General features: G+C 38.5%; 1 protein-coding gene across 5 annotated transcripts in view; it reads right to left on the reverse strand.

Moving 5' to 3' along the window:
• LOC137299516 (casein kinase I) overlaps window positions 1-23,097 on the reverse strand; it is a 120,553-nt gene extending 97,456 nt beyond the window's left edge. For 3 of the 5 annotated variants that reach the window (XM_067968319.1, XM_067968315.1, XM_067968316.1), the window contains exon 1: window positions 22,964-23,097. The gene's annotated coding sequence lies outside the window, so the exon portion shown is untranslated. Of the gene's footprint in view, window positions 1-22,902 lie in introns of all 5 variants that reach the window. The other 2 variants (XM_067968320.1, XM_067968318.1) reach the window with 2 other exon arrangements.
• Between the last annotated feature and the right edge of the window lie 677 nt (window positions 23,098-23,774).

A 23,774-nucleotide genomic window follows, 5' to 3' on the forward strand; every position in this document is an offset into this window, starting at 1 on the left:
CTGTGACTCGGCCAACGTTGTCTACCTCATACGTTGCAGGAAAGGATGCCCCAGAGCATGGTACATTGGCGAGACCATGCAGACGCTGCGACAACGGATGAACGGACACCGCGCAACAATCGCCAAACAGGAGGGTTCCCTCCCAGTCGGGGAACACTTCAGCAGTCATGGACATTCATCCACCGACCTTCGGGTAAGCGTACTCCAAGGCGGCCTTCGAGACACACGACAACGCAAAATCGTCGAGCAGAAATTGATAGCCAAGTTCCGCACCCATGAGGACGGCCTCAACCGGGATCTTGGGTTCATGTCACGCTACACGTTACCCCACCAGCGAACAAATGTTATCTGTTTTTAATATAATGGGTCATTTGCTGGCTCTCTCTGCCTTCCGGATGTTTCTGCCTCTCTCTGTGTTTTTTTTTCTCTGTTTTTTTCCCTGTTTGTTTTTTTGTTGAATGTGTATTCGGGGGTTCTGCAGATGACACCTCTCTGTCTGAACACGGTGATTGCCTTGGCAACGGGCAGTTGCAGGGGCAGTCTGTAAACACCATGTATTATTCAATATGTATAAATGCGTAGGCTTCAAGGAGATCTTGAAACATTTACCTGAGGAAGGAGAAAATCTCCGAAAGCTTGTGAATTTAAAATAAAATTGCTGGACTATAACTTGGTGTTGTAAAATTGTTTACAATGAAGCACTTGGGAGCTGTACCTCTGTGGATAATAAGAACGGAAACAAAAACACAGTGGATAAAAAGAAATAAAACCAGTTTAGAACAAAAACTTTAAAATGGTTGGAATTATACACGGGCAAGTTATTTTTTCATTACAGTGAAAACTACTTCTGCACTGGTGCCCAGGTTAACCAGAAATATTAGAAGCTTTTTCTGCATCTTCAAATCATTAGCCTTGAGAATTCTTGTCGGAGTACATTTCCATCATAACTACTCCAGCAGTGTTAGTTTCTTATGTCATTTCCTGCTGTAGTTCACATTCCAGACAGAATGTGTGGATTCATTTCAAAGATGGCCTAAAGGCAGGTTTGTCCCTTACAGTCCCAAGCACCCTTTAAAGCTTCAGTACCCTATGAATATTTCACTACCAAATACTGAATTTTAAAAGGTGACCTCTTTAGGACATCTATTCACAAATGTTACTGACCTCCAGTCTTCATCCTCTGACTCCCAGCACTACAGTAGACAGGAATTAGACTGATTACATACCAATAGCGCTGACATCCAATAAGCAAATTGTGTGGTTAGATTCCAATCTCCAGTACAAAAATATAATTAATCCCTAGAACGAATTGCATTTGAAATACAATATTTGTTAAGTACAAGGCTTTAATCTTAAACCTTTAAAACCTCAGTCCGAATCTAATATTTGAGTTTAATGAGAGGGAAACAAAATCTGAGCTCAATGCTTACCAGAAAAAAGCTCCCCCCTCCTGCGGAAAACATGTATCACGATTGGGACGACTGACATTTGCCTGTTTCGGTCATAATCAGACATCTCAGGGATCAGTTAGCAACATTTTTTTTTGAACTGGGGGGGTGGGGGGGGGGGGGGGCGGAGAAAGAGTTGTCTTTGGAATGGGTGTGAAGAAATGTTCCCTAAATGAAACACAGTTCAGCGCATAAAATTGCTAAGAAGAGTCACATGAGATTTAATTATTTTAAAAATATTTTAGGCACACTGACAAATACACAACTTTAAAACAAAAATATATACAGCTGGAAACACACATCAGGTCAAACCAGCATCTGCAGGAGAAAACAGGCAGAAATGCATAATTAAAATTCATAAAGTTTACCAGCATTCAAAATAGCAATGCACTTATAAAGTAAATATTTTTGTTTCTATTTTCCATCTTTTGTGGTGGGAGTATGGGAAGGGGACAATGGTTTATCCTGCAATCTGAGATCAATATGTTTCAATTTCCTGACTTTTTGCAATAAATTTTAAAAAAATTGAAAGTTGAAATAGATGAGATACATATGAAAAATAATGCACAGTATTTTTAGCAAACAATTATAGTATCATAGTAGGTACAGCACAGGAGGCCATTTGGCCCATCATGCCTGTGCCGGCTCTTTGAAAGCGCTATCCAATTAATCCCATTTCCCTGCTCTTTCCTCATAGCCCTGTAAATGTTTTCCCTTCAAGTATTTATCCAATTCCCTTTTGAAAGTTACTATTGAATCTGCTTCTACCAAACTTTCAGGCAGTGCATTCCAGATCATTACAACTCGCTGCGTAAAAAAATGTTTCCTCATATCACCACTGGCTCTTTTGCCGATCACCTTGAATCTGTCCCCTCTGGTTACTGACCCCTCTGACAATGGAAACAGTTTCTCCTTATTTACTCAGTCAAAACTGTTCATGATTTTGAACACCTCTATTAAATCTCCCCGTAACCTTCTCTGTTCTAATGAGAACAACTCCAGCTTCTCCCGTCTCTCTACATAATTGAAGTCCCTCATCCCTGGCACCATTCTAGTAAATCTCTTCTGCACCCTCTCCAAGGCCTTGATATCCTTCCTAAAGTGTGGTGCCCAGAATTGAACACAATACTTCAGCTGAGGCCTAACCAATGTTTTATTAAGGTTTAGCCTAACGTCCTTGCTTTTGTACTCTACGCCTCTATTAATAAAGCCCAGGATCCCATGTGCTTTTTTAACAGCAATTAAACTGCATTACCAAATTCTATATGCACACATGATACAGAAACATAAACCCAATGACAAATGAAACTGTGTAGTATCAGTAAGGTTATTTTCAAAGTATTCAAGAGTTAAACATATTAAATATATAAAAATTAACAATATAGGAAGGATTTAGTTATTAATATGCATTCAAAATCACATTGGCAGCCTGCATCAGGCTGCAAAGTGGAGGGAGGAACTAAAAACAATCACTGGAGAAAAAGTACTCGGTAAACTAACGGGTCTAAAAGTCTGACAAGTCCCCTGGACCTGATGGCTTGCATCAGAGGGTCTTAAAGGAAGTGGCTACAGAGATAGTAGATGCATTGGTTGTAATCTTCCAGAATTCACTAGATTCTGGAAAGGTTCCAGCGGATTGGAATACCGCAAACGTAACACCCCTATTTAAGAAGGGAGTGAGACAGAAGGCAGGCACCTAACATCGGTCATTGGGAAAATGCTAGAATCCATTATTAAGGAAGTAGTAGCAGGACATTTGGAGACTCATAATACAATCAAGGAGAGTCAACATGGTTTTATGAAGAGGAAATCATGTCTGACAAATTTATTAGAGTTCTTTGAGGAAGTGACGGGCAGGGTGGATAAAGGGGAACCAATGGATGCAGTATATTTGGATTTCCAAAAGGCATTCGATAAGGTGCCACATAAAAGATTACTGCACAAGATAAGAGCTCATGGTGTTGGGGGTAATATACTGGCATGGATAGAGGACTGGCTAACTAACAGAAAACAAAGAGTCGGGATAAAAGGGTCATTTTCATAATGGCAATCTGTAACTAGTGGGGTGCCGCAGGGATCAGTGCTGGGGCCTCAACTATTTACAATATATATCAATGACTTGGGGACAGAGTGTCTTGTGGCCAAATTTGCTGATGATACAAAGATAGGTGGAAAAGCAAGTTGTGATAAGGACACAAAGTGTCTGCAAAGGGATATTGACAGGTTAAGTGAATGGGCAAAAATCTGGCAGATGGAACATAATGTGGGAAAATGTAAAGTCATCCACTTTGGGAGAAAAAATAAAAAAGCAAAATATTATTTGAATGGAGAAATACTACAAAATGCTGCAGTACAGAGGGATCTGGGTGTCCTTGTACACGAAACACAAAAAGTCAACATATAGGTTCAGCAGGTAATCCGGAAGGTAAACAGAATATTGGCCTTTATTTCTAGGGGGATGGAGTATAAAAGCAGGGAAGTCATGCTACAACTGTACAGGGTGCTGGTGAGACCACGCCTGGAGTACTGCGTACAGTTCTGGTACTCTTATTTAAGGAAGGACATACTTGCATTGGAGGCAGTTCAGAGAAGGTTCACTAGGTTGATTCCGGGTATGGAAGGGTTGTCTTATGAGGAAAGATTGAACAGGTTGGATCTATACTCATTGGAGTTTAGAAGAATGAGAGGAGACCTTATTGAAACATACAAGATTCTGAGGGGACTCGATAGGGTCGATGCTGAGAGGATGTTACCCCTCATGGGGGAATCTAAAACTAGCGGGCATGGTCTCAGGATAAGGGGTCGCCTGTTTAAGACGGAAACTAGGAGGAATTTCTTCTCCCAGAGGGTCATGAAATATTTTGGAATTCTTTACCCCAAAAAGCTGTGGAGACTGAGTCATTGAATACATTCAAGGCTGAGTTAGACAAATTTTTGATCAGCAAGGGAATCAAAGGAAATGGGGAAAAGGCAGGAAAGTGGAGTTGAGGTAAAAATCAGATCAGCCATGATCTCATTGAATGGCGGAGCAGGCTCGAGGGGCCGAATGGCCTACTCCTATCTCTTATGGTCTTATGGTCAATTATACAAACTATTCTGGTGAACAAAAAGTGGTAAAACTGCCAATGTTACCATCTGCCTTCGCACTATACAGATGTCTACAGACGGACATACCAAGTTCAGTTATGGACTGAACACCACACTATGTCATCCTATCCCAAAATAATTCTAAATCAGACTAATCTGAATAGGACATAATGTTTATTTGGGTAATTACAAACCATCGCTATGGTCTGTTTTCAAACCATATGCAAACCTACCGAGTCAAATGGAATGCTCAGATTTTACTTTCATAAAAATACTTCTGGCTTTTCAACACCTAATTCCTAAAACATTTTGGTGAACTTAAGCAAAATATTAAAGATCAAGGAATATCTTCCCTTTTCAAGCACTATGATGATATTATGCCAATGGAGACAGGGGTCAATGACCTTTGAAATATTAAATTTTATCCTGGTATTCAAAAAAAAACAAGCACGACACGAACCTGGAAACTATGCAGCAGTTATCACAACATCTGTATTGGGCAGGGGGGGGGGGAAACCATCATACGGGATGCAACTAATGCTCATCTGAAGAACACAGAGGCCCTAAGGAGTAGATGTAATGATCATGCCTCACCAACCTACTGGAATGCTTTGAGGATATAACTAATGGATGATGGCTATAAATTGGATTTGGATTTGGATTTTAGAAGGCAGTTAGTATGGACACACATGACTTTTAAAAAGAGGGTAAAGGTTCATGAAATTAATGGTAAATTAACTAACTGGTTCAAAAAATTTGCAGACATTAAAACAATGAGGGGGGAGTGACAATGGATGCAGGTCATGCTTTGCTGAAGAAATCAGATTAGTTATGCAATTGGTAGATGAATATTAACTAGCGCACATTGGGAAAATTATGCAAAAGTACGTGAATATACAGTAAAATTAGTACTGGAAGAACTGGGAATAGTGGTACAGAAATTGGCAAAACAATTAAAAAAATTAACAATGTTGGACTATCTTGTCAAGAGTGAAGTACAACCTTACAAAGACTGATCTTTTTTCCTGTTTTTATTCACCAGCCAGCACACTAATTCTATTGCAATATTCTAATAAAACACATTTTCTGCAACTATAGCACCGATTTCTTTGAATAGCTGATACTGCCTTTGAGATTGGGACAGAGGATCCCCAGAATATGTCATTATTTTCAGAGAGATCCCACACAGAAAAACTTGAAAACCAGTGGTCCAGCCAAGATAAACCCAGACTATTACTTCAAAGCAAGTTTTTTTTTTATTCGTTCACGGGATGTGGGCGTCGCTGGCAAGGCCGGCATTTATTGCCCATCCCTAATTGCCCTCGAGAAGGTGGTGGTGAGCCGCCTTCTTGAACCGCTGCAGTCCGTGTGGTGACGGTTCTCCCACAATGCTGTTAGGAAGGGAGTTCCAGGATTTTAACCCAGCGACAATGAAGGAACGGCGATATATTTCCAAGTCGGGATGGTGTGTGACTTGGAGGGGAACGTGCAGGTGGTGTTGTTCCCATGCGCCTGCTGCCCTTGTCCTTCTAGGTGGTAGAGGTCGCGGGTTTGGGAGGTGCTGTCGAAGAAGCCTTGGCGAGTTGCTGCAGTGCATCCTGTGGATGGTGTACACTGCAGCCACAGTGCGCCGGTGGTGAAGGGAGTGAATGTTTAGGGTGGTGGATGGGGTGCCAATCAAGCGGGCTGCTTTATCTTGGATGGTGTCGAGCTTCGAGTGTTGTTGGAACTGCACTCATCCAGGCAAGTGGAGAGTATTCCATCACACTCCTGACTTGTGCCTTGTAGATAGTGGAAAGGCTTTGGGGAGTCAGGAGGCGAGTCACTCGCCACAGTTCGGGTAGTAGGACCAGAAGATATCAATTTAAGTTAGTAAAACCCAAGGTAAAACAGACATTAAAATGCATATCTTTACTCAAAGAGCAATACACTTTTGGAATAAGTGCCATAATTTGCCACGTAAGGTAACAGAGATAGACACTGAAAATGCACGCGAGTGCTAGACTGGGAGAGTTAGGATATTTAAATACATCAATGAGGCAAATGGTATTTTCTAGTCCTTGACTGTTCTCATAGAAAGCTGGCAATAGGAAACAGAAGTTAGTGGTAAACAGATAAAGCTTAGTCGAAGGGGTAGTTGTTAGTGAAATTTTGCAAGGTTAAATCGATCAACCAGTAGCGAGTCTCTTTTTGTTTAATTTGGAGTGTATTTATAATATCATAAAATACCAAGCCATGTGACAAATGTAAGGGAGATGAACACTCAAAAAATATCTAGATCAATTATGCAGATGGGTTGAGGAATAGTAGACGGATTTTAATGTAGATTAATGTATATTGGAGCAAAAACTTATGCATGATGACAGGTGCCCATCAGCAATGAGGGAAAGGAACGGAGTGTAATTTTATTGACCATCTGTTGAAAATTTCCACTCAATGCGAAGTTGTTAACAAATCAAATACTAGGACAATATTTTACTAAGTATCTAAACAATGTATTCTAAGTTTTTTTTGATTACCGGTGAGGGTGTATTTGGAACACTGTGTACAGTTTTGGGCAACCCAAGTTTAAAAAAATCTCATGGATTGGAGGGGGCAGAGATGGGTTCAAAAAACAGTGGCAGGGTTGATTTTGGAACATGATGCACTAATTTCTAAGAGAGACTTCCTCCAGAACTGAATCAGCTGTCATTGAAAAAAGAATGATGCAATGAGTGATCTGGGTATCTTAAAACTGCCAAGATGCACATGATATAAATTTAAGAAGGCAGTTGACTTGGACTGTGAGCACAGAATTAGAGGATATAGCTTCAAAATTAAAAGTTCTAAGTGAGTTGAAAGATTCCCCTCCCTTCTCCCCCCACCCTACCCACTAGTGGTTATGTGGCATAGATTCCCAGCAGGCTTGAGTTGATTTTAAAAAATATAAATGGATTGAGTTTAAATGGATCACAAACAAGTTACCTAAACCATAAAGATGAAGGTCCCAGGCTCATTCCCTGGTCTATGTGGACTTAGTTGATGTCTGCCAGGGCAGCAGTAGGGGCACTACAACTGACCTCAAGTGTTCCAAGGCTAAAGGGGGAATAATAAGTGGATAAGCAAGGATTTTCACTCAATCACTACCTCATAACCTTGCTGGAAAGTTATTAAGTGTAGACAGAATCAACATCAGCCATAATGCCCTACCTCATTGAAAAGCCTGATGACACTCCCAGGCTCACATATGAAAAATGGCCACTGCAAAGTACTGAAAGGCTAGACAGTCCTGTGGAATACTAGCCCAGCATGAATCATTACTTTCAGAAGAGAATGACAGAAAATTGCAGAATAGAAATATTAAAAAGCTGGATAAATACTTGGTTCATAAAAGGATTACCTGCTGCAAGTATAAATATAAACAGAGATGATCAAATACTGCACAGGGCACAACGTTGGGGTGGACTCAATGTAAATGGCTAGACAAAGTTCAATAGTGGAGAGTGGGAATGGCTAAATTCTGGATTATTGCTCCAAAACCTTTGGCAATCAGGAGTATTTATGCAGATCTTCTCTCAGGAAGTTAAACTGCAGGGCCAGAGTCTCTAATACAGCAGTTAATACACTGTGGAAACAGCAGTCTTAATGAGCCAAATGACTTTTTCTCATTGCATGCATTATGTTTGTATCTATTAAATACACAAGACCCACAACTACAAATGAAGCTGCAGTATTCAAGCATCAATCATGCACTATACATTTAACAGCCACCACAGGTATATACATTTTCCATTACGCTGAATCAAGTGCAGTAGTAATTTGATGCTGAACCAGTTTGAACAGGTCAGTTATTCAGACAATTTAGCATTTCTAGCACCCTTAAAAAAAATTAAAGGGCACAATCACCTGGTAAAAAAGTCTTGCAAGACCCTTTCAGATTTGTGAATAGGTAGGTAAAAAAACAATTGACTAGTGATATCAAGTCATGATGATATCATCAGGTCATAATTATATCTTCCTTTACATGTTAAATGTATTGTTGCATTTCAAAAGTTATAACAACTGCTGTACCATCACTTACCTTGGCATGCAAACTGCAGGATATAATATGGTGGACTTTCAGCAATGGAGTTTTGTTTGAGGACTATTCGTGGCTGTTGCAAGAAATAAGCCCAACACAACAATGCCAGCCTTTTTAAACTGGAGTTTGAACTCTCCTGTCATTATTGGGCAATTTGACAGTTCGGTATCTGGGCAATGACACAGAACTAGAGTGCTCCATCTCAGAAAAGGAATATCAAGCAAAACAATAGGAATATGCAGTGACAGACACAGTGATGGCAGATACTGAGAAGTCTTCAGCCCAGGCCTTCCCATCCTTCCAGCTGAGAAAGGAAACTTGGCAATTAAATAATTGCTCAGGGAAAGCACTAAATTCCTACCCCATCCCAATTACTAGTCACAAAATTATCTAACCAAATTTCTTGGCGAGATTTAAAGATAGTTGACCCATTACCCACTATGGCAACATGATACTTTTGCAAATTCAACTACGTTGTCACAAAAGACCAATATTAGCGATTGACAGGAACAACTACCTAAGCAACAAAAATGTGCCCTTCCTATTCAAATTAGATACATTTTTAATCGCTTTAGCCTATGAAGTTCCCTCAACCAACCCACTGGTCTAAGATACTAGTTAATCCTAGGGTCTACCATTCCCACTCATGTACAACAGAACATTATCAAGTCCAGGCAATATTAACCTTTAGTTTCTTCTCAAGTGATAAAACACTCAGAGGAAGAAGGAGACCATTCCTACTGTAGATATTATGTAGAATGTGAATCGATGAAGTCACAGGCCATTTAAAAGGAAATCTATATAATGTTGACAAGAACACTGACATGCTTGGATTATTAACACAGTTTATGGAGTGGTAGAACAAAAAGTTGTAAAAAGATTGGCTTCCCCGATGCCTAGCAAGTCTATCCCATACACAGCTGAGCAATACAAATCAGAAAAGTCCCATTTGTGTGCAGCCTAAATGGGAATGTAATAAAAATGAAGATGTTACACTGTGAAACAGGTTTCTTCAGCATCTTAAGCTGCTGTCACGGTGGCATGTATGGAGGTTAAAAAGAATGACTTCCCTCCCCCCCCCCGTACTCTATCCAGAGAAATGGTTCAGTATATGCATGGTGTTGTTCATTCCCAAGTATATTTAGTATAAATATTTTTGCTGAATCATTAATAAAATCTCCTAAACCATACAATGGTTTATAGTGCATTTGTGAACTATTATCTTCTGCACAGGTCAGCTGTAATTGTAACACTGATGTTTAAAGTTTGCCGACTATAAATGAGGAATGGAGCCGAGAACGTCTGCAGCCAAGTTTGTTTTTAAATCTTAGATACGTAACACAACAATCACTGCTTTTAAACTCAAAAGTTTTTGTATAGAATATTGAGGCTAAGGTTTAAAATCTCACCCTCCGTGGGACCAACCCGAAAATTAGAGCCAAAAATACACCCAATGCCACGCCAATTTTGCCAATGTCAAATTACGCCCAAGTATCCTCCCAATCTCATTAGAATATGCCCAAACTTAAAATGGGCGTAAATCAGTGGAAACAATCGGAGCCCAAGGAAAGAGCCTAGCTCATACCATATATTTTTTCTTTAAGTTTGAAAATTTAAGTTTCAACTCATTTAACCATCATTCATGCACATCAGGTTTAGGAACCTACAATCGGGGAAGCTTTTCAATTTTTAATATGTGACTTATAACTATGCCATAAAAATCCATTCGAAGAAACAGAAAATACAGCGCAGATCTTGGTGGAGGATAATTTTTTTTTAAATGCTCAAAAAATTGCAATAAAATACCAGGAGAATGACTTTCGTTCTTGTTGTGCCTGAAAATCTGGTCACAATGTGAAGGGACCCTCTGAACTAGTGCAATAGGAGGATACAAGCATTTGAGAGTTGGTGGTATGGCCAGTTTTGTGGGCAGAGATTCATTGGGGCGGAGGGTTTGACAGACGTGCATAAAAGATTGAGGAGATTTGGTCGTATTGTAATTACGTGCAGATTACGCGTGTCTCTGGGTAACAAATGCAGAAGAAACTCCAGGCCACGTGAAGGAGGATGAGAGAAAGGAATAGAGAGATATAAAGAAAAAGGAGGAGGGAAAGGAGAAAGGAGAAAAGAGGAAACGAAGAAAAAAAAATCAGAAGGCTCACCACAAAATGTAATGTCTACAGTGCTGTTTTTTTTAAGAAGCCAGGTTGTCTTTTTTCCATGAAGATTCATTTGTTAACAAAAAAAACAAAAGGTAGTTTTATAGGTTTCAAATGCCACCAATGTAAATGTTAATCTGCTATGACCTTTTCATAATATATCGGATATATATGATATATATAGATGCCTTTGATCCCATTATTGTACAACTGATTTCTAAACATGTGCTACAGGTCACTTTTTATGTAGACCTTGTAAAGTGAAAACTCTTGATAACTGTCCAAAGACCACAAAAAAAAATCAGGTACATGCAACAAAAAAAAGTGCAACTGAAAATCATTCATTACTCAATGTTTTCCAAAATCATTCTCAGCATTTCTGGCACTACCAATGAGAACTACCTTATTAGCAGATTATCAGATTCAAGGATACAATGCAACTGTATAGAACCAGTACAACAAGGCAACTGAACTATCATAATATTGTTAAATGTGGAGTTACAGTGCTGATGGCAGAGACAGCACATTGATGGTACCCTGAAGCAAAATGTTACTTTGTGCACTGGCTTCATTATTTCAAAGGAAAAGTACATAGTGGGCATGATATTAATCCTATTTTAACTCATCCAGGATACATATTTTTCATTGGAAACCATAGGAAATTGCTTGGCTACAACAGCATTATTCACAGTAGGGATTTTGCAAGATTTTCAAAACTTATTGAAATCTCCAAGGGAAGAATAAAACATCTACTGTGCCCCTGCTCCACTTATGTACACTACCACTTTTCCTGTAATGTTTCATTCATGCATTGTGGATGTGGATTTCATGATCAGCATCATCTGGTTTTAAACTTTTAAATTGGGTCTGTCTAACCTGCACTCCTGGACCTCATACAGCCAACTGAGTATTGGCAGTCCAACCGTCAAAGCTCAGGTAATTCAGTCCTATTTGCACTTATATTCTCTTATTTGTAGGTTTAAGCTAATTCGATTGCGTGGACCTGGAGGTTTGGAAAGTGCGTTTAATGGTGTTGCCTCATCGGTGAATAAATCGTAAATCAGAACATTGAGATAGTTTAGTATCTGCGACTTGAAATTGCTGCAAATTAATGGATTTAAAATCTGCATGTAGCATCTGCGACTCCATGGTGTGCACCTATGCAGCCCAAAAGCTTAGATACATGTTTTATATGTTCTTCATGCATTTACTGTTCTGCAGTAAAAGTTAAATTATGGACACCTTTGCTTTGTGACAAGAGTAACCTGGTTCCTAGCATAACACAAAGATACATCCGAAACAGAAAAGAGACACAATCAACATGTCAATCTTAAGATACAACTAGACTGCAACTTTTGCATCGGTATACTGTTTTCTGGTGCATAGAAGCAGTATAACCTGAGGGCCCAATCTAACTTCTGAGCACACACCAAGTAGTGCGAGATCTCCACCATGAGGCCATCTCACACAGGTTTCAGTTCGTGCTATAACTCCAGAATGTGCTGAGCACATTTTAAAAGTGCCCAGACTGCCCATCAGATCAGCCGGAAACTTACTTTTCAATGTTTTTATCACTGAGAGAAAATGAATACTCTGCCATGACCTAATATTAACAATTACCCACTCATGAGCATGTCAAACCACACGAGCATTACACGCCACAGAAACAGGTCTGAAACCAGTAGCTGCAATGTAACTGCAGCCTTATATTTGGCACTCTGTTGTGAATGAAGTGAGGATCACTCAATTCAGTTCATTTAAAACTCTGAAATAACTTGTACCTACCAGCACCAGCCGTGAAGACAAGTAACCAAACTACAGCATAGCGCAACGCACTGGGCATCTGTAACTTTGCATTAATAGTTTGACATACTTGATCAGTGAAGCATTCTAATCTCAATATGAACAAGCAAAAGAAAAGCTAGTTTTAAAGTTGGACAATTTAATGGTATTGCAGACCAGTGTACAGATATATAGTGTCATGAAAAAGTAACATGCCTAGGATTCTCCACACAATGGCAAATAGCTGATCTCAGCCAGGCCATCTCAAGAAGCACAAATCCAAGACACATCCCACAGGAAGAGGATAGGAAAAATAAAGTCACAGGACAAATCAACCCCATCATGTTATATTAATGTCAGTAAAAGAGAGGCAATGGCCCAGGCCTATAGATGCCCATAAAACCTATCAGACAGAAAATTTGCATGGTTTAGGGAGGGATGAGAAAGGAACAAATACAAATTCTTCCAAAATGTAGTGTTGAGCAAATTAAGTCACAAAAAGCAGTAACATTTTCACAAGCTGCAAATGTATTCCATGCAAATAATGCTTGACATAATGGACTAATATGTAATGGATACCAAATTTGATATTTCACTGCACATTATCTCTCAATAAATCACCAATAATGACATTACAATCATTAATTACTTATATAAATGTGACCACTGATAATCCTTTCGCAGAACAACGAAAAAACACCAAAACAAACTGATGACCCCGCTTTAACAGATACAGGGTGATTTCACGATGGTAATCTCATCTTTAAGGTTCACTTTCAGAGAATGTTATCAGAGCCACTTTAGATTATTTCCATGTATTTGGTACCAGACATTGAATATAGAATCATTTTACTAAAGTCTGATTTAAGAAGCAAGAATTTTGTTATTCTTCTGCTAATTACTAATTATGTCTATCAATTTGACAATGCACAAAACCTTTCTAGTTGAATATATTTAGTATTTTCTTCCCTTCTCTGCTGCAAGTAGTGACTCATCCTGAAGTACTGTATCAGTGGCAGAGACAAATCCCCTAGTCCTTTGTCCAAGTGACCATTCCTCATGAGCGAGCATCGGTAGACTATAGACTCCAAGGCTAAGTCCAATCTGTCCTCACCCGCTATCCAGTTCTCGCAGACACTGGATGCAGAAGCATTGGTGAATGTTTTCCCTACCTACCACAGGGATGCTGAAGTCAGCTTTAGCAGGCCTAGTATTGCCCTAGCTGAGATCAACTATCTTAACAATGAGCGGGAACTGAACCTGTATCTTCCTGATCCGTATGGCCTCAACAACACATCAGTGAATTTATATGTTAAACCACCACGGGAGCCATTGAATGTACTTATGTGAGATTCTGCATGAGAGATATTATGTGCTGGATTTCAATTTTAGTGAGTTAAAATTTGTTCAAAATTCTAGAAGTTTTAACACATTTACAGAACAAGAAATAAGCTGTTGTTTCCATCCATTACAGTGCAGAGTAATTTATCAAATTCAAAGCTGTAATTTGCCCTACAATTTGCTTGATAAAAATCTATAGTTACGTCATTTATTCACTTTAAAGACTCCCATTTCTAAAGAAAACATTTTTAAAAGTCAAAGACAAGCCTTATCCAAACTACGAATAATTCAGAAACAGCAGAAAATTTCAAAGATGTTCTGACAGACTTTGAGTGTTTGGCAAGTTATTGGCCAGATATCACTGTTACTGACAGAATGCGCAAAGTTGCAGATTTGAGTCACAGCTGAATATTTATAACCCAAGTCAAAAATGAAAAGGTTCCAATACTGCATGTCAAAACAGATATGATTTTTTTCTGGCAATTACAAACACCAAAGGATAGTATTGAATTTTATTTTTATTTTCCACTCATCAGATAAGTGATTTCAGCACTGGAAAATGGAACACTTTACCACTTCAAGCACTTGGCATCAGTACCAAACACTCCCAAACCACATACAGAACATGTTAGGTACACCTTAAAGGTCTCCCTATTTTGCCCCAGCTCAGAACAGCATCCCTACCGCACCTGTGCGACACTTCTATTTCTTAGTAAAATTTTAAACATCTACAAAGGCTGGAAATACTCTATGTCTGTCGGCATCTGAAAAGAGACAGATTCACATTTTAGAAGTAGAACCTTCATAAGGACTGATGAAGAGTGTGCATCTGCCTTTTCTCTTTTCAGATGCTGACAGGCCTGCAGTATTCTTCTATTTTCTAAACCAGCCATCCACAGAAGCTCTGAGTAAGAAATATGCCATAACAGTTTAATTAGGGAGGAGCTTTGTGCTGAAACTATATTAAAACTGCCCTTGCTGATCTGTTCAGCCCGCAAAGAGGAGCCTATCATCCCATGAGCTGGATCTGGGCCCAGCTACCAGAGGTGAAAGTGTGCAGTAATCAACTGCTCCAAACAGTCTCCAGACTAAAAGTTGTCAGTGTACAGCTGATCACCTTTGGAAAGAAAACTAGCATATTATGGTATATATGCAATGAACTTCTTAGGCCATGTAGGTTTGTGTAAGGTTGTCGAACAACAATTGATCCCATTCACTTCATACTGCCATCGTGAAGAAAGATGCTACAGTTCAGATTCACTCTGAAAATTCAATTTAGTAAACAGGGCAATTGTCCATACAACTTTTCAATCTCAGTTGAGCCACCAATAACAGGTTATATGCACTCTTCTGCTCCTCCAAATGTGAAGGGCAGGATATGGGGCAGAGAATAGTACAGGGGGACCAAAAGAAACTGGATAGTGAAGAGGAGGGAGAAAGATTTGAAAACAAAATCAGCTGCTTTGGCAGAGGAGGGAATCAAACAGAAATAAATGTGGTTGTATTTTATGAAAAAAATGCAACTTTTTGCATTTCTGTAAAAAGGATTGAAGCTTTGTTTTAACAGTAGTAATGGATAAAATAAAGGAAATATAGTGTGAAGATGCTTTCAATTCATATACTAATGATAGCCAATAACAAATCACAAACATTTCAGATTATGCAAGCAGTGTAACCAATAGGGCTGAATCTTTTTCGATAACACAGTTCTCAAACCAGAACCATCTAAACTAAAACAATGTTAGTTATAAGTCTTTTACAACTACTGTTTGTGTCCAGAAATTAATTATTTCTTAGTTTTATAGCCAACACAAATCATAGTCCAACAGACTTTGTTAGACATTGCAAAGAAAAAATAATTTAATTTGACTTTTACCCAACCATCATTTCACATTAATGCCTAAGGAACTGTACAGTTTAGGCTCAATACTCCCAAAGATGAGATGTGTATTCTTGGGTATGGAGCTCAGTAGTGAAGTTTTGGTCTGCCAAGGAATCCTATTCCAAACATGTTAAAATTTTGATTAAATTGAGTTTCAAATTTCAGAGCAAATTAGACATTGTAAATACATTATTGAAAGCATCATTATTCAAAAATTCAAGTTCTGAATTGAATCAGCATTGAAAAAATTGAATATTCAGCCACAAAGCTATAAATATTCTCACTCCGTAACTAATCGTATTGTCAGAGGTGTATTAGCCCACATTGTTCAGCCTAAAGGCTAAAGAATTTTAACAAAGCAGCTGAAAGACCACCTTTGGAGAAGGGAAAGCTGCATCGCAAAAGCTTTAGAGATAGCCAAAGTGCTCTGTACATTCATAATATTCCTTAATAAAAAAAAATCTAAAAATGAAACTCCCTTACCTTAAAGCACAAATAAAACACTAACCAGTCACTGTCTTCCTCATTCATGAGACATGGTATTCCACTTACAAAGTAACATCCTCTGCAGACCCAATGGGGGAATCCCATTTAATACAGTTTTATTTTATAATGCAAACTCCTGAAATTACTGTGCAGCACTTATACAATTGCGATGCTATCTTCTGTTATTTAATTGGCAATCTGAATTGCATGGACATGCAATTTAAAACCCAAAAAGGTTTGTGGATTCTTTTATAAAATGTAAACGTGCTCAAATGTTCACTCTGGCTTGCAGCAACAGTAATTCCAGAAGCATGCCTGTTCTTAGTAGCCATGTTTTCAGTTCAGAATGGTTTTGACATTAGAACAGTGAATGGTTATTTATGAAATGGCTTAATTTATTTTTACTGTAATGTATTAAAATACATCACACATTGTGTATCTAAACTGCAGTGAAAAATAGCTGTCAGATATAAAATCAAAATGAGTTCCAGGTCGCTTCTCTAAATTAGGAGTACTAAAAAAGTATGTGGGTATGTTAAACAATAACTGATTTTTGCCATGTTTTCCTACACTTCCAATTTCATTATTTGCCTCTACCTTGAGGCATTTAGGACGTCTCTTTCTTTTAAATCAAATCATAACTGTGAAAATGTTTACAAGTTTAATATTGACAAATGCTGGGAATTTTATATATAGCATTAGAGTGCAATGAGGTCTTGACTAATAATTCACACTTAACACTCAATGGTCATCCATAGTGCAAAGGATTCCAGAATCAAAGGCACATTAAAATTCTACCAGAATGCCACAACTTCTCTCTTTCTTGGTGTTTGAGGGTTATGGTCTTTCACAGTTGTACAAGAAGTGCCAGAGTGACATTCAGCTGCACGAGAAATTATTATTGAACCATAGGTACAAGTAGTTTATTCTCCCAAACAACTGCATCAGCTGTAAACATCTACTGGAATGATCTAAAGCAGTGTTTTTGGACAACAACTATGAATTATAATTTTACTTTTCACAGTGAGTTGAAACATTTATGGAAAAAATTGAATTTAGAAAACATTCAGGACTGATGGAGGATTTCACCTTTACTTTGACAATTTTCCCCAGTTACTGAATTGCTCAGCTAAAGCTTCACAATTCTGGTGAATACAATCTCAACACTCACATCACCACAGATTTACATTTCACAGATTCACGTAGAACAGGGTATTGTTCCGATGACGTGTTCACATCAAGAGGAATGGTAATTGCATCTCAAAATGAAAATTAAGTAAAGATCCCAAATAAAGCTGGCCGAAAAGAAAAACACTATTCATTTACTTGGGAGTATAATTGGTACTTTTTCTTTTACTTCCAACATACAAAAAAAGATAAATGTCTTTTGTATAGACAGTAACTTGTACCACTCAAAGAAAAATCACAAGGTATTTCTGTACTCTGAACAGGACCAGTACAGTAGAAAATTGTTTTGTTCAGAAAATCTTTTTTCTACAGAAGCTTGTGGTATACTCCCATACTGTAAAGAGATGATTATAAGGAAACACAAAGCACTTTATTCTTCCAATATTTTCAGCTGTGTGGATGGCAATTTTTGAAAACTAATATTTCATGTACAAATTTCCTGTTGGTAAAAAAATACTCCCCTTGCAAATTTCAAGATCATATTGCTCCCAACAACATTTAGCCCCAATAGCATTTTCATACTGAAAATTGAAGTCAGAACACTAGAATATGGTTGGTATTTTACATAATACACCAACTTTCTCCCGTTTTCTACCGAAGGTGTCAATATATGTGGGGGTATGAATCCAGTGGTGCCTGCTACTTGGAAAATGAACAATGACAGATTAGTCAACCATAGTGAGCATCACAGAGAAGCCACATCCTGCCCTCACCTGACATCCAGACATTCCAGGAGGCGTCACTCAACAACCAGAAACAGGATCCCTGGGTGATTTTTCCTTTCCTAGGATCATAGAACATTTTGTGTCCCACTACTGTCTGACTAAAATCAGCAAATTCAGCACAGACCATGAATCTAACCAGAAACCTTTTGATCTGTATGACTCCGGACCACACCATATGACACATTTATCCACCAAGTCAAGAGGCCTGCAAGATATTTCCAAACTGTTTCTTCATACTTATTCTGCCCATTAGAAACAAACCTGATAAAAATGCTGTGGTAATATACATTTCAAGTAAGTATAAAGAAAGAGCGAAGTGCAAATTCTCTCTCAAAAAGTAATCAAATTTACTTAATTGAAAAGGCATTGCAGTTGCTTGAATTTCACCCCTATCGACCTGACTAATTCGTTGTTTGTGATCACTCTTCTGTTTTACCTTTTTCCCTGTGGTGAGGTGCCTAGCCTTCAAATGGCTCCTACTGCTCTCTGGTTTCAATGCATTAAGGCACTGGGCTTTTTTCCCCTTCGTTAAAAAGAGGAAATACTGAAAATTAAATCTAGGCAACTCTGAGAAGTCATTTACACTTTCAAATTAGCAAAAATTATTTGCTAAATAGGTTGATTCCATAACATATACCCATTTTTAAACTCTGTGCAGTCACATTTGATCAGAGATGCAACACTCTTCTGAAACTGTGAAAAGAGCGTTTCTGTCTTTATGTTGAAATAAAACATTATTGTTGTGCCAGTAAAAATAACTTGTCATGTATACCCTTGAATAACTCAAGCTGGCAGTGTCTTTAGATTCAAAAAATTCAGGTGGAGTGTAGGAGATGAGGTTCAGAATATTGGGCTGGAGTTATATTGCTCATTTCTTACTGCTTGTTTCTCGAGCACATTAAAGCCAAGCAGTACAAGAACACTGCCAGAAGGCTCGCTCACACCAGGTAGGGTATAACTCCAATCTGTGGTTAAGCTGTTGTGCTCATCATTTAATGAGTGCATCTCCTGGGCACTTTGTAAACTTAGTACTAAATCTTTTTAATGTTACAAGAATGCAGATAGCAGGGCCCACTTTCTCACATTAAAAGAAACAGCTGCCGGGTGAGCACAGCTCTACCTATACACATAACCAGGTGTTTGCAGAACTTTCTCATGGTAAGCAGAATATGAATCATAGTCCATAACACTGCTCTTACTGGATGCAACTCAATCACCAGTCTTAGGTTTGTACTGCAACCTTTGATTCCAAGCAGAAATTTAAACTCATTAGTATACGTGATTGTACAATATAAACTGTTAGTACAGCTGGTATGATCAATAGTCAGATGGCCACAATGCAAGTTTCCAGGTGGGCATCAAGATTTTTTGTGCCTGAACTTGAGGCAGTAAAATGAATTGCCTAGCCAAGAATTTTGTGGATGTAGCAATTGTTGACATTGTAGAAATACCGAGTATGTTTGAGATCCATAACATTACAAGGTTTGCATCTGCTGAATTCTTTAAACATGTCCTACTTTTCATCCTTCACTACCCCACCACTGCTCCCCAAAACTAAATTTTGCTAAGTTGTATTATCGAGCTAGTTTCATATTTTGACAAAATTGCATACAACCATTCAAACGGTCAATTTCTTTGCAATTTTGTTTCTTACGCCAAATAAAATGATTTTGTTACGGATTATTTTAACTCTTTTTCTACTGATGCATCATCAAAAGACCAACAAACCTTCGAATCACAGTTCTTGCACATGCAAAACACACCAATATATTACGGCCTAGTCTGCCTATTTCCTTTTAGGATTAGTGATATTCTATCTACAAGACTATCAAATGGTACCAACAGGAAATGATTCACTTCTCAGAATGCTTTCCTAGTCTACATTGACATCAAGTACTTGCTGCTAAAACAAAATCAAATCGTGCAGCTCTGTGGAACACAAGGTTCTTCATATTAGGTTAGCTATCCTCTTGAACGTAAACATTTTTGGCAGGATCCTTGGTCCCTAAAGTTCCTTTGTGGGAAGCAACTGGCATAACTTGAGAGCCGGGTAGTGTTTTTTGAAAAAACCCACAGAATAAATAAATAAGCATTATTGTATAAATACAGAGTCTATTTCAAGTGAGCCATCGACATTTTGCTCTCTAAAAGATGAGCTATTGGAGCAACAGCAGTCTTTGAGCTAAATATGGAAGGGGCTTATTGCTTCAAAATTATTTGCTCCAATACATTAGTTCTAAAGCATAGACACCAAACTAGGATAGATTCCATTATTGACAAGCCCCTCTACAGGCAATATATAAAATAAATCATGTTCATAAAAACCAAGTGGGCTCTCTATCAGTGGGGGAATCATATGTCATATCAAAGGTCAGAAATGTCAAGCTGCTACAAACTGAAGTCATACTGTAGCATAATTTTGCATTAGTATTCACTCATGGCACAGTTAGGACTACATCTTTGAACAGATGGCCCAATGTTGAAATGTGCCTGTACACACTGCACCAAGCAAAGCAGGAATGGCTGGGGGGGGGGGGGGCGGGGGAGAAGAGTATTCACCATCCAACACTTCTGAATCTCTAAGTAGCCTGGTTAAGAACTACATAGGAGAAGATTGAGAAAAGGCCACTCACTGATAAATGCACAAAATAGTTAAGACAAAGAGATAGAACTTACTTTTATAAAGTGCACTAAGGACCACAGTTAACTTCAGAATTCTAGAAATATGAGATTATTCAGATTCCCACAACCATTTTCTAGAGCCAAACTGAAGATGCGGGGTGATACTCTGCATCTTGCATACATTGTAAATATAATATTCATTAAATGTGCTAGGGTCACACAGCAGCATTAAAAAAATTAACAGCGTAAATAATATTATAGTACAAACACATATATGGCTTAGAGCCTTTCTATATAGATGTCCAACTAAAACCCCAATCATCTATTGGACATAATGGAAGATGAAATGGTGCCCATGATTCCACACGACACCAGTTGCATTTGCTGATAAAAATTCCCAAAGGTAAATCACATTTAAGTACTTCAACTGGAAATCATTTATTCACTACTATATTGAAAACCTGTTTTGGAAAATTGAAGTGCAACATTTCAGTTCTTTTTCAGTGCAGCAGAGGTAACTATCAAACATACTTCCTATAGAGAGTGTTATATTTGATAATATTCATTCTTCTTCCCCTTTCCCCCCTCCCATTTACATGCATTATAGGATACATTTGCAAGATCAAGTATCTGCCCTCACATCTGCAGCATTAAAAATAGCTACACCTTCCATCTTTCTAGGATATACATTAAGTTTCTAACACCAGTACTACTACACAGCTATGATTCAATTTGGACTCCACAATATGCATGAATTTAAAAAAAAAATTAATACAATGAGTGCATTTAAATATACTTGCTAGACAAAGAATGCAACTATCACGTAACCAATTACTCATTCTTTGATAGTGCATTTTGGCCATAACTAACACACGTCACTGGATAGCATTTAAAAAACTGCCCAAACACATTCTGCATGTCTGCTCTGATACCACAATTTTTTAAATAATCAAAAGATTCTTCTGCGAGAAATTCTGGAAGGTGTTTAGGTATTTGGTTCTTGAACAATGACAATAATGATTCTCGTGTGTCGGCAGCCTTCCCAAAAATCATCCTCCACTAATCTTAATTTGAGCTGGATAGTAAAATGTCACAGAACTAGATTAATTAGAAAACAAAACTTGCTGATACACGTATGGATTAATAGCCCCCTTCAGACTGTTTACCTATTGCAGAAATGTCCAGGTAAATTATCAAATTAATTTGACTTACATTCACATTTACCTCCAACACTGTGTTAAATACCAGTAACTTTGAATCTAAAGTATACTTCATACCTCAAACTTTGATCTGCCTTATAAAAGTATTGGTTTGAACGTGAAATTAGCCACTGCAAGACTTCAGCAACATCTGTTATTTATGCCTTTGTCACGTACTAAGAAGCGATTATTTTGTTTTTGCTAGGAGGGGAGAAAAGAAAAAATGGAAACGAATGCATACGTTCAAATATGAGAGGTCCTAAAATGTTGGGTCCACAATGACCCAATTTAATCTCTTGTATACGTGCTGCTACATCCACGGTGCCCACACGCTTCAATGATAACAACTAAATAAAGCCAACGTCATACCGAACACACTAAATATTAAAGAGATGCAGTAAGAACAGACTTAAATTTCCCGAGCACTAGTTTCGCCTATTTAGTTGGATGGAGCAGTTAATTCATTCATCTGGTGGTTTCATGGTAATGTTACGTCCTCACAACCTGACCCAATAAACACAGCCACCACCCGAAATACAGTACTGGAACCTGGTGCAATTTGATGTGCAAATTCTCCCACGCTTAATGAAATATATATGATGTACTACTGTTTTCCTGGACTTCAAGACAACTTGAGAAAATCGACTAAAATTTAGTTCAAAAATGGAAAAAAAAAGTCCCTTCTTGGAGTGTCCTAGAGTGTAGCATCTGCCATATGTGCCAGGGTTTCTTGTCACATCAAAACCAGCAAACCGAAAGCTTTTGAAGCACAGGGAACAGCGGTAAAGGCAGGAGGAACAGGATTTAGTTAATTTAAAAGCGGTAGAGTCCATGTAGGCCTAGCCATACACAACCAAGCCTAACCCTAAGTGATTCTTAGTAGAAAAATACACAAACCCCGGGGATCCACACTAATAACCAACCTCTCTCTTTTATCACTCTCTGTCCCTGAGCCGCTAGATCGATGTAAGGAACACTCAGTACCTTCTCCTAGGTCAGGGCTGCAGCAGGCTCTTCCCTCATTTCTCTCTCTTGCTGCTTTTTTTTTTCGCTGCTGGGATTTTTTTTTAAGCCTATTTCCAATCCAGCACCAGGGCAACTCCTTCGCGCATGCGCACTTCGGACCGGTCACCGGCCTCTAACCAAACTTGCTGGTTGTACAGATTCTCCGTGCTGATTGGTCGGTTCTCGCCACCAGCGTTCTATTTAGAACGTTGCTAGCGGCGACGGAGCTTTGGATTGGCTGCGTGGCCCGTCAATCACGTCTGCCTTCGATTTCTTAAGTTAGGATGAATCGAGCAGGCAGAGGAAAGTTGAGGGGAAAGTAGTTGCTGGCGGGGGCTTCTTGTTAGCCTTGTATTTACATAACTGGAGAGTTGTAGTTAAAAATGTCCAGATCATTCGTGAACAGTGTCATTGCAAGTTATGTTCAGCAACAAAAATATAAAATGTGGCGAAAAGGCGTAAAAACACGCAATCGAGGCACCCTCTGACGTCAGATCTTCTCATGGAGTCAGCCCAGTTTAATTTCCGGCCGAGTTTCCAAGAAGGGAAATTCGTGTTTTGTGAAATCATTAAATTGGAAGTTTGTCGGGATAGGTTTTAAAAACATTAATTGGGTCATTTATTTGTTTTATTCAGCTCTTGGCAATGATATAGACTTGCAGTTTTACTTATAATTGAGTGATAGCCCACTTTCATCCCCAAACAGGTAGTGGCTTGCAATACTACAGCCATTTTTGAATGCGCTCAAGCTAGTGGATGAGTTACAATCGGTAAATACTTATACAAGTGT

This window comes from Heptranchias perlo, chromosome 29 (assembly GCF_035084215.1).
Source record: "Heptranchias perlo isolate sHepPer1 chromosome 29, sHepPer1.hap1, whole genome shotgun sequence".
Lineage (NCBI taxonomy): Eukaryota > Metazoa > Chordata > Chondrichthyes > Hexanchiformes > Hexanchidae > Heptranchias > Heptranchias perlo.